Raw genomic sequence first — 11,353 nt, forward strand, 5'->3', positions numbered from 1 at the left:
TGTGAAAATGACTATACTAGCCAAAGCAATCTACAGATTCAATCCAATCCCTATCAACTTACCAATGGCATTTTTTACGGAAGTAGAACAAAGAAATCTTAAAATGTGTATGGAGACACAAAAGACCCCGAATAGCCAAAGCAGTCTTGGGGGAAAAAAGTGGAGTTGGAGGAATGAGACTCCCTGACTTCACACTATACTACAAAGCTACAGTAATCAAGACAATATGGTACTGGCACAAAGAACAAAATTGGGTCATTTGTAGAGACGTGGATGGATCTAGAGACTGTCAAACAGAGGGAAGTGAGAAAGAGAAAAACAAATATCATATATTAACGCATATATGTGGAACCTAGAAAAATGGTACAGATGAACTGGTTTGCAGGGCAAAAATACAGACACAGGTGTAGAGAACAAACATATGGACACCAAGGGGGCAAAGCAGAGGGGGGTGGGGAGGGAGTGTGATGAATTGGGAGATTGAGATTGACATGTATACACTGATGTGTATAAAATGGATGACTAATAAGAACTGCTGTATAAAAAAATAAAATTCAAAAGCGTAAATAAAAATAAAAATGCAAAAAAAAAAAAAGACATGACACTATAAAACTCCCAGAAGAGAACATAGGAAAAACATTCTCTGACATAAATTATACCAATGTTCTCTTAGGTCCATCTCCCGAGGCTATAGAAATATCAATAAAAGCAAAGATAAACAAATGAGACCTAATCAAACTTACAACCTTTTGCACAGCAAAGGAAACCATAAACAAAACGAAAAGACAACCTACAGACTGGGAAAAAATATTTGCATACATTTCCAAAATATACAAACAGCTCATACAACTCAATAACAAAGAAACAACCTAATCAAAAAATGGGAAGAACTAAATAGACATTTCTTCAAAGAAGACATACAGATGGTCAACAAGCATATGAAAAGATGCTCAACATTGCTAATTATTAGAGAAATGCAAACCAAAACTACAATGAGGCACCACCTCACACCAGTCAGCATGGCCATCATTAAAAAGCCCACAAATAACAAATGCTGGAGAGGGTGTGGAGAAAAGGGAACCCTCCTACAATGTTGGTGGGAATGTAAGTTGGTGCAACCACTATGGAGAACAGTATGGAGGTTCCTCAAAAAACTAAAAATAGAGTTGCCGTGTGATCCAGCAATCCCACTCCTGGGCATATATCTGGGCAAAACTATAATTCAAAAAGATACATGCACCTGAATGTTCATAGCAGCACTATTTACAACAGCCAAGACATGGAAGCCACCTAAATGTCCCTCAACAGATGAGTGGATAATGAAGATGTGGTACGTACTTACAATGGAATACTACTCAGCCATAAAAAAGAATAAAGTAATGCCATTTGCAGCAACATGGATGGAAATAAAAGTAATCATATTACGTGAAGTAAGTCAGAAAGAGATAGACAAATACCATATGATATCACTTATATGTGGAATCTAAAATATGACACAAGTGAACTATGTATAAAACAGAAATGGACTCACAGACAGAGAACAGACTTGTGGTTGCCAAGGGAGAAGGGGGTAGGGGAGGGATGGATTGGGAGTTTGGGGTTAGCAGATGTAAGCTATTATATAGAGAATGGATACTCTATAGCACAGGGAACTATATTTAATACCTTGTGATAGACCACAATGGAAAAAAATAATAAAAAAAGAATGTGTATATATGTGTGTATATATATATATATATATATATGTATAACTGAATCACTTTGCTGTATAGCAGAAATTAACACAACATTGTAAATCAACTATACTTCAATTTAAAAAAAGCATTACCAAAGGATAAAATTCTGGTAGAAATGAAACGGAGTCAAGGAGAAAAGAAATAATGACAAATATCTTAGAAGAGTTCACATGTATATCTTTAAAATGGATGCTGATGGCTATTAAATCTCTATAGTATTTGGATTCTACTGAATAGATTAGAAGTAAAACTAATACCAGTATTTTAATGTCGATATTTACAAATACATCACAAATGACATCTTGTGTAGCTATTTAAATGTGATGAAAAATATTGATATCAACTTAACCAAGTGCAAGAAGTGTGTAGATTTTACCCAATTCTATAAGTAAAAAACTTTGAGGCTCACTCTTTGATCAGTGCAGCTCTAGCATTTCTCTCTGGGAGGGGCTTGGATACAGCCTTGAGGGTGGGGTAGGGGATGTGGCTGAAAGCTGCATTTATTTGCATAAGAAATTTATTGTTTTTATATTGCATATTACAGATCACAAAAAACAGTAAAGTTTTCTGGTAGCTGCTTTTGTTCTTTTAATTCACATTTTACAAAAGGTTGAAAGGGCATCACTTGTCCATATCCCAAGAATACATTTAATAATTTTATTGTGGATTTGTGAGGACTGGAAGATGATTAAGTCTGTTTGAAAGGAGATGTACCAGGAGAAGTTTTCTCATGAAGCTTCTACTGATTCATTCCAACAAATGAGCATATGCTTGAGGGAGCACGAAGCTTTCTCACTGAAACATGACATAGTTCTTTGTTGAAACACTTCTCACATATCCGTAATCAGCTGCTCATCCTCCTAGAACTACCTCAGTAACCCTCCACAGATCAGCTAATTTGGAGCAGCAGAATTTCTCCAGCTACACAGTAGGAGGGATCAGCCACAAAACGTGCCCCTAAATCACTGAATAAGCTAATGCCCTATATGGTTATTTGATAGATACTGATTGGTTTTAGAGAATTCTGTAGGGTGTTGGAAATGTGTGATTAGAAGAAATTAAGGGAGAAGGTGTGGCTGGAGATTTCAGATTCACCCACAGAAAGATCACAGATAGTTGGACATTATATGTATCTACTCTGCCTAAGGCATGCTGACTACAGAACCTTTAGCCAGTACTGAAAAAGCACTAAAGCAAAATAAAACAACACAAAATAAAAGGAACATCAATAGCAAAAACTGACTGTAATCCCATCACTCAAAGGCAGCCCCCATGAATATTTTATGATATTTTCTTCTATTTGTCTATATTTTTTAATATTTGAGATCACAGACTATCTGGGTTCGTGATGTGGTCTCAAACCAACACAGCTTGAGAACCACCCAAGAAACCGAGATGGAATCAGCGCAGGGGTGGACAGTGGGGAGACAGTGGAGAACAGAGATATTACTCAGGGCTCCCTAGGCACTGCCCTGACCTTCTACATGGAAGAGGAGGGGGGCTTGTGGGCGGTAAGTCAGGTTCAAGAACAAGGAAAGATCAAATTTCATAAGTATTTCTTCCAATGGAAGCACATAGATGATCAGTGTATGTTATTCTGGCTTGATGACACAAACCTGAGTGTCAGAGGGCAGTGGTTCTGCAAGGATTTAGCTGTTTTCTCAACTCTGGACAGAGGGTGACACCAGCTCCTTCAGAACTTCTGGGAAGTCAAGGACCAGGACACACCTCTCACGGTCTAGCACCTGCTGGGAGCCACCTCGTTTCTGTTCATTTCTCTTTTTGGTGAATTAAATTGGGAAATATAGCAGGTGTGTGGGTGTGCCTGTATGTATGTATGTATGTAGGATGCCACTTCCTACCGACCTAAAATTCTCCATAAACACAGCAATACTATATCATGAACACTGTCCCAGGACAAAACAACCACCACCACCACTCAGTCTATTCATACACACAATATTCTGTTTCATGGCTAGGCCATACTTTTTCTCTAATGCAGTACTGTATATACTAAGTTTCTAAATATTATTACTGTTAAGTGCCCCATGATTCAACATTTAGAAAATCTTTCTACAAGTCTTATATATTCATTCAAAAACTATTTATTGATATCTACTAAGTGTAAGTCACTGGCCTGGGTACTTTAGCGGGTCCAAGGATGAAAACACACCGCCCCAGACTTTAGAACTTACATGGAAATTAGTACTCTATTGATGGAAGCTGTTTTATTTTACCTTAACAAGGACGCTGGGAGATCGGCAAGGTGGGTGTTACTTCTCCATTGTTTTTATAGGTGGGAACACGGGGGTGCAGAGGTTATGACACTTGCCCGAGTAACAGAAACTGTCTTTAGTATAGGCTGACCCTTGATGGGTAGTTTGGTTGGGTCTTAATTTCTGGGTTGAAAAAAATCACTTTCATTCAGAATTTTAAAGGCATTGTTCCAATGTTTTCTTGCTACTAGGGTTACCGTTCAGAAGTCATACCATTTGGATTCCTTTTTATTATCTGTGTCCTGGTTAATCTGGAAATGTTTAGATATTTCTTTTTATCTCCACCTCTGAAGTTTAGGAGGATGTGTCATGTGAACCTTTATTTATTGTCATGGGCAGGCAGTGGGTCCAGAATCTGTAAAACTATGTCTTCACTGTAGGGAAGTTTTCTTCTATCTTTGATAATTTCTTTGCACTGTTTTCTACACTTTTCTGCACTCTCTTCTTCATCCTCTCCTTTTGGACTTCTGATACTTTTGCTGTGGCATCTACTACAATGATCTTCTAATTTACTTACCTTTCGTCTTCTGTTATCTTTTTTTAAAAAATTTATTTATTTTTTATACAGCAGGTTATTAGTTATCTGTTTTATACGTATTAGTGTATATATGTCAATCCCAATCTCCCAATTAATCCCACCACCACCCACTCCCCCCACCACTATCCCCCGTTGGTGTCCATACGTTTGTTCTTTACATCTGTGTCTGTATTTCTGCCCTGCAAATTGGTTCATCTGTACCATTTTTCTTGGTTCCACATACATGCATTAATATACGATATTTGTTTTTCTCTTTGACTTACTTCACTCTGTATGACAGTCTCTAGATCCATCCACGTCTCTACAAATGACCCAATTTTGTTCCTTTTAATGGCTGAGTAATATTCCATTATAGTTCTGTAAAAATTGCCATGGGTAATTTGATAAGGATTGCACTGAATCTGTAGATTGCTTTGGGTAGTATAGTCATCTTCACATCTACATATTGATTCTTCCAATCCAAGCACACGGTATATCTCTCCATCTGTTTGTATCATCTGTCATTTCTTTCATCAGTGTCTTATAGTTTTCTGCATACAGGTCTTTTACCTCCTTAGGTAGGTTTATTCCTAGGTATTTTATTCTTTTTGTTGCAATGGTGAATGGGACTGTTTCCTTAATTTCTCTTTCTGATCTTTTGTTGTTAGTGTATAGGAATGCAAGAGATTTCTGTGCATTAATTTTGTATCCTGCAACTTTACCAAATTCATTGATTAGCTCTAGTAGTTTTAAAAAAACATCTGGGAGGTTTTATTTTCATCTTTACTTTCAACACTTTCCCTGATTAAAAAAATATATTGGCTATCCGATTTTTAACTTCCAAAGCTTTTCTTGTTCTGTTCTTTTAAAAGACATACTCTTCTTGTTTCACATATGCATATTTGCTTATTCCTCTGAGCATATATGTTTCTATGGAATTTTCTTCTGCTTCCTGCATTGTCTCTGTTTCTTCTGAACACATGGTTTCCATTTGTTCATTTGGTCCCTTTTACTTTCCTTTTTCTTAGACCATCTCCTCAAATATTTGTCAAGTTGTGCCTGGCCTTTTATGAGTGAGGTGCATTTCTGAGCTGATTGTAAGTTGTGTGTTTCATGAGACTAGTGTCCGGCTGGCTTTACTCTAGCATGACTGGGAAGGGACCTCACTGGTTCACTGGGCAACATCTCAATGTTAATATCCCCCAGAAGAGGATGCATGTCCCCATTTGTTGCCAGAAGGGTGTAAGTCTGGCTGTAGATGTATGGAGCTGGGCAGAGGAAAGGACTGGGTGGGGTGAGTTTTCATGGTTCCATATATAGACCTTTCACATAGTTCTTCTACGTTTTGATCTGCCGTTCTCATTCCACCCCCACCGGAGAAGTTTTGATAACCACCTCTAAAGATACTTGTGGCTGTTCTTAGGGTTTCTCGATAACTTATTAAGTTATTAAGCACTGCCCTTTATTCCCTCATAATCCTGTGACTCAGAGGGAAAGCTGCTGATTCTGCGGCCACGTATCAGGGAGCTAAGAGTTACAGCTCAATTAATATTTACACTCTGAGCTGCTTAAATTTTAGTCATGATATACAAGAAAAAAAATCAGTAATATGAACATCTTACTGACAACAGATCAAACACTTGTCACTATAAACTGTCAACAGCAATTATTTATAACTGATAAACTAGAAAGTCTCATGTCACTAGAAAGACAAATTTATGTAGAAATTTTTTTCAGTGACACTGCCAAGTATTGGCAAATACAACTAGCCTAGCATCTCTTGGCCATTGAAATGAAAGTTTGAAATGACGGTCATTTACGGGGTTTTACTGCATTTAGTTTCCTGAAACTGAGGCTCCAAGTGGTAAAATAATTTGATCATTCTCCCCAATTAAACCTTACAGACTTGACAATACAGATTATTTTTTAAGTTGGGCATCTCTGCAGCAATTACACCAGATCTCTTTGTGTTTTGAGGAATGGTTGCCTAAGTTGAATTTCCAGGCTGGGAAAATTGTGTGGTCCCAGGATTACTGACTCTGTGGTCATCTCAGAGCCTGGCAAAGGAAGATGCTCCTTCTGTGAGTTAATCATCCCACTGCTTTCCGTGACATGTATATATATGCCTGAAATTCCTAGAGGAAATACTCACCATATTCTTGGAGTCTTCATATTTGTATTCACTGTGCAATTTGCAACATATACAGTATTTAAGGGACCTTTTGGCAAGTCTGAAAAATAGCATTTTTCTGGGCAAAGTGCTGTGCCCAGACTGAGCCTGCGGGTGGCAGCAGAAACTCAGGCATGGAAAAAAGCCAGCCCACAAAGGCTTCTTGGGAACTGTGGACCCTCTATTTGCTTCCAGTGACTTGCAAAAAAGGACCTGGAAGCTTTAGCAGCCATAATTTTAGTGGATTTAACACACCATTTGAAGCCATCCTATCTGTTCTTCAGCGTGAATGGAGATATCTGAGACCACTAGCACAAACTGCAAAGAATCATGTATTCCTGGTTAAGTTAAAAAAAAAAAAAATCGGAATGTCCTTCTTAGCAATAGGGCATTATTTAGGCTACGTTGGACATTTAATGAGCGAAAGCTTCCAAATTATGGCCTGTGACAGCTATTATTCATGTTACTTATGCTGGAACAAACTCTCCCCGTTTGACTGGGTTGCTAAGGAAACAACGCAGACCCTCCAAGGGGTAGGCAAGAGATGGGGGCATAAAATGACTCATCACTTGTAAACTCATGGCTCTCCCACAGCCGATATCACAGTTGCTGCTGTTGTATCTCATTTCATCTGATATGATTTGGTTTGCATATGCCTGATTTATTTTTACCCATCCTTTAATTCTTAAAATTTCTGTTCAGCTTTACAGTTTGTGTCTTCTAAGAAATTTGCCTATTTTATCTAAGACATCTTTTTAATGTCTGGAGGTGGGGATGGTCTCTAGTGACCCCTTCCTCCCTTCACTCCCAATGTTGGTAATTTGTGTCCTCTCTTTTATTCTTGGTGAGTCTGGCTAGAGTTTTTATCATTTATTTGGTTGAGCTTTTCAAAGAACCAGCTTTGAGTTTCACTGATTTTTCTCTATTATTTTTTCTATTTTCCATATAATTGTTTTATGATCTTATCTTTATTATACATCTAGCACATATATTTGTGTTTTGCATTATAATTTCTTGCATTTGCATTATAATTTAAAATATACATTTTACAGGAATATATATGCTTGTCACAAACTTTTGTATTCTTAGTTTTTTCCCCCCTCTCATTAGCTCTTAGATTTAATTTTTCCTTTTTTTTGGAGCATTGTGGATCTTCCTTAGTAATGAAGGGTGATCCATGTTCAAGAATTCAAAAGTGTAAAAATATCTTTTCTCTGCCCTCACATTTGAATATTATGCTTCTGGACAAGATTCACAGATCACAGTTCTTTTGTAATCAAAAGTCTGCAAATGGAAGTTTGGTACTAGCCTATATTCTCTTCTTATGCAAGTACCTGTTTTTCCTATCTGAATGTTGTATTTTCTCCATCCTTGGGGTTTGGAAATTTAAGTGACGTATAGCCATGTATGTCTGTTCCAATAAATTTTACTTGGGTATTGGTGAGCATTTGCTAATAGAAACAGTCTCTCCTCAGCTCAGAAAAATTTTCTTATATAGTTACGTGAACATTAATTTTTCTTCATCCAGTGCTTTTTCTCCCTCTAACACTCATTTTTCATGTAATAAAATCCCAGGCCAGGTCCATTCCTATCTATTTGTATCTTCTATTTCCTTGTATTTTGTTCAGCATTCTACTTTTTCCATTTCTTCTCCCCAAATTCCAGTTCAGTTCTAGGCCAGGTCTACTGTGTGTCTCATATCCTCTATGGAATTTCTAAATTTGTAAATCAGTTTTTGAATTTCTGAAAGCCTTCTTTTTGCTCCAGTGACATCTCCTGGGAGATCTTCTTATGCTTTTATTAAAGTTCTCTCATCTTGTCTGCTAGCAGAACCTCAACAGAAACAAACCTACTCCCTTTAGCCAGCCTGCTCGCCCCTCCGCACCAGATACCTCTTCCTGGGCGGGGTTCCCTCAGCCCCACAGAAGTCAGGTTGTTGAAAAACCACGGCAAATGGTGAACTGGCAGGAAGTGGTGAATGAGACGGCAAGTTCATTTTATGGTGGATGGGGGTGGAGCTTATTGTTTATAGGATGGGAAGAGATGCAAGTTCGGGGGGAGGGGCTCAGGGGAGAGAGGGAAAGTCTCTGATGAGCACAGGCTGCAAACAATTCATTCCTCAATGTGACACAGGGTCTTCATTCTCTTCAAAGAACATGGACAGCAAACATGAAGAGTGCCAGAAAGATCCTTTAGAGTCTTCAACTGGGCTCCCTCAGATGCCCCGGCATCAGCATTCTGTATCATCTGGAGTCTCAGTTGAAGAGGCAAATGTACCCCACTAGCCTGCACTTTCTGCTTTCCACCTAGCGAGCCCAACAGTGAGTCTCTGCACCTGTCCTTTCTCTACAGCATTCAATCCTCAGATGCACCCAGGAATCCCTCTAGATACCTACGCACCAACCTTACTTGGGAGTTTAATGTAGAATCTCATGCCCCACCTCAGATCTACTGACAAGAAATGTTCATAATAACAAGATCCCCACGTAATGTGTCTGTACCTTAAAGCATAAAAAACATGCCCTGGGCCACTGCCCCCAGCTACAGACACTTGCTGGCATGTCACACTTATCTTGGCTGTTGAGTGGCCCTAGCAAGGAGGTGGTAGGATGCTGGGTCCAGAAACACATGCTTAACCTGACATTTTCTCAGAATCCTTTCATTATAGATTTTCAAGTGTGTTTTTAGATGTTTGTAACAATATAGTTTTAGACTTATAAGAATGCTGAAGTTTAAAAAGACCTGAAAGAGGACCAATTTCCACCATCTGACTGTATAAATGAACCCACAGGCTAAGAAGCTTAATAAATATCATAGAACTAATAAGCATTGGGGCAAGAAAAGAATGTCTAGAACGCTGCTTGCTTTCTTCATTTCACTGCCCACATCTTACTGAGCAGTAATTTTTGTAGTTGTTCTATAAACAAACAAGTACCAGTCTTCAAATATAACTGGGACAAAGCTAAACCAGAACCAAATCAAAACAACAAAAACCACCACAAAAAAAAAAAAGAAAGAAAGAAAGAAAAAGGGAAGGGGAGGGGAGGGAGGAAGAAGAAACATCTGGTAAATGAAGTATGAAGCCACACTTTCAGTCAGAGAGCTAATAAACTAATAAAATCAGATAGCTGTAGCTTTCCCTTGGTCACGATCTGGCAGTATTTGGTAAAAAGCAGAAAAAGAAAATTGCTGAGTAAACCAAGATCTATCTTTCATTAGGTGAAAAGGAATATAAGAGCTCTTGTGGCCTTACCAGAGAGTAGCCTGTGGTAGAGAAATCAATGGCTCCCCAACACTCTGATCACAGACATTGAAGGCAAACCCGTGGAGAAGGGCGTGTGGGAGGGACTGAGGGCAGAGCCTGGGTGGGACCAATGGGTGTAAGGAGGAGGGGCAGAGGTGAGAGACAGCAGGTACCACAGATGGGATCACAGCTCCTGGCGAACACCTGACCAAAGAAGCAAGGCAAAGGTTAGCACAGTACAGAGGAAAGTCACTAACTGCCTGTCTTTCTTGTTAGAAACTTAACGTGTGAACAGAACACGCAGACCTTGACCCCAAACCTTTGGCTGCGGCTCTGAAGTCTTTGTCTGTACCACTGGTGGTCCCTGCTGGTGATCCACGCTGACATCTGCCACTGTTCTTTTTTAAGATGAAGAATAAGTGAAACAACAGTGAGGTCCATACTATTTTTTCCTGCTCTTTGACTTCGAGATCTTTTACTCTGAATCTCAGGTTGAGTCCCTGGGGTACACTCTTTGGAGAAACAGCAAAAGGAGTTAGGACGACTCATTTTTAACAGTGACAACATTTTAAAGGTTATTTAGAAATGACAAGTACATTTTAAATTGAAATCATAAGTGACACAAATTTGGGCAAGAAGTGAAATCAAATGGATCCATGGAATGGAGACTCCCCAAGAAACATGGTTAAGTCAAGAAGCAGGTTGTCACTTAGGATGGGACAAGGATAGCAGTTTTTAAAATGTCTCGCGTCACACCAGAGTATATTAGCAATCTGTTAATCAGATGGTCCAGATGGACACAAGCAAGGGAGGCTGGGAAAAGGTGATTCTCTGGTATTTGTACTCAAACAGACGGGTTCTTCCAACGTAATTCAGTTTGCCACATTGCCAAATCAACAGCTATGAAAATGAATACAGATTGGACTTGCTGCATAAATGGTCCTCTGTAGCAGGCTTCTTTTTTCTTCCAAATTGCTGCTTAAATTTCACCTCTTTCCTGAAATCTTTTCAGGCTAATATCTCCTGGCATGTCATCGTTTAACATTTCTTCCTTTTGGCTGTCTGATACACAAATGGACACCCACACAATTCTCTGCTACCCAGCCTGAGGATAAGGTGTTGGTGAATCAACTTGCTGATGGAGATTCACTATGCTTAAATATACATAAATTAGCAAATTCTATAGTTAGAAAATAAAATGTACCTAACACCAAATAAATCATTTTAGCATCAATTTTTAAAGTACTAAGCTTCATCACAATTTACCCTATCATTTTATTACTAATTACACATTTTCGAACTTCTGCCAGCACCCAGCATTCACAATGGTCACAGTATTTATTAGATTACTGTTTATATGTATATACTGTGCTAACTACACACTCATGTTCTCATGAGTCAATGGGAGGG

General features: G+C 38.7%; 1 long non-coding RNA gene across 1 annotated transcript in view; it reads right to left on the reverse strand.

The window, feature by feature from the left end:
- LOC112413175 (uncharacterized) overlaps nt 1-10,026 on the reverse strand; it is an 85,606-nt gene extending 75,580 nt beyond the window's left edge. The window contains exon 1 of the long non-coding RNA XR_003005915.1: nt 9,953-10,026. This is a non-coding gene — a long non-coding RNA (uncharacterized LOC112413175). The remainder of the gene's footprint in view (nt 1-9,952) is intronic.
- Nucleotides 10,027-11,353: the final 1,327 nt, after the last annotated feature.

The sequence above is a fragment of the Neophocaena asiaeorientalis genome, unplaced genomic scaffold (genome assembly GCF_003031525.2).
Source record: "Neophocaena asiaeorientalis asiaeorientalis breed wild unplaced genomic scaffold, Neophocaena_asiaeorientalis_V1.1 scaffold14, whole genome shotgun sequence".
NCBI lineage: Eukaryota > Metazoa > Chordata > Mammalia > Artiodactyla > Phocoenidae > Neophocaena > Neophocaena asiaeorientalis.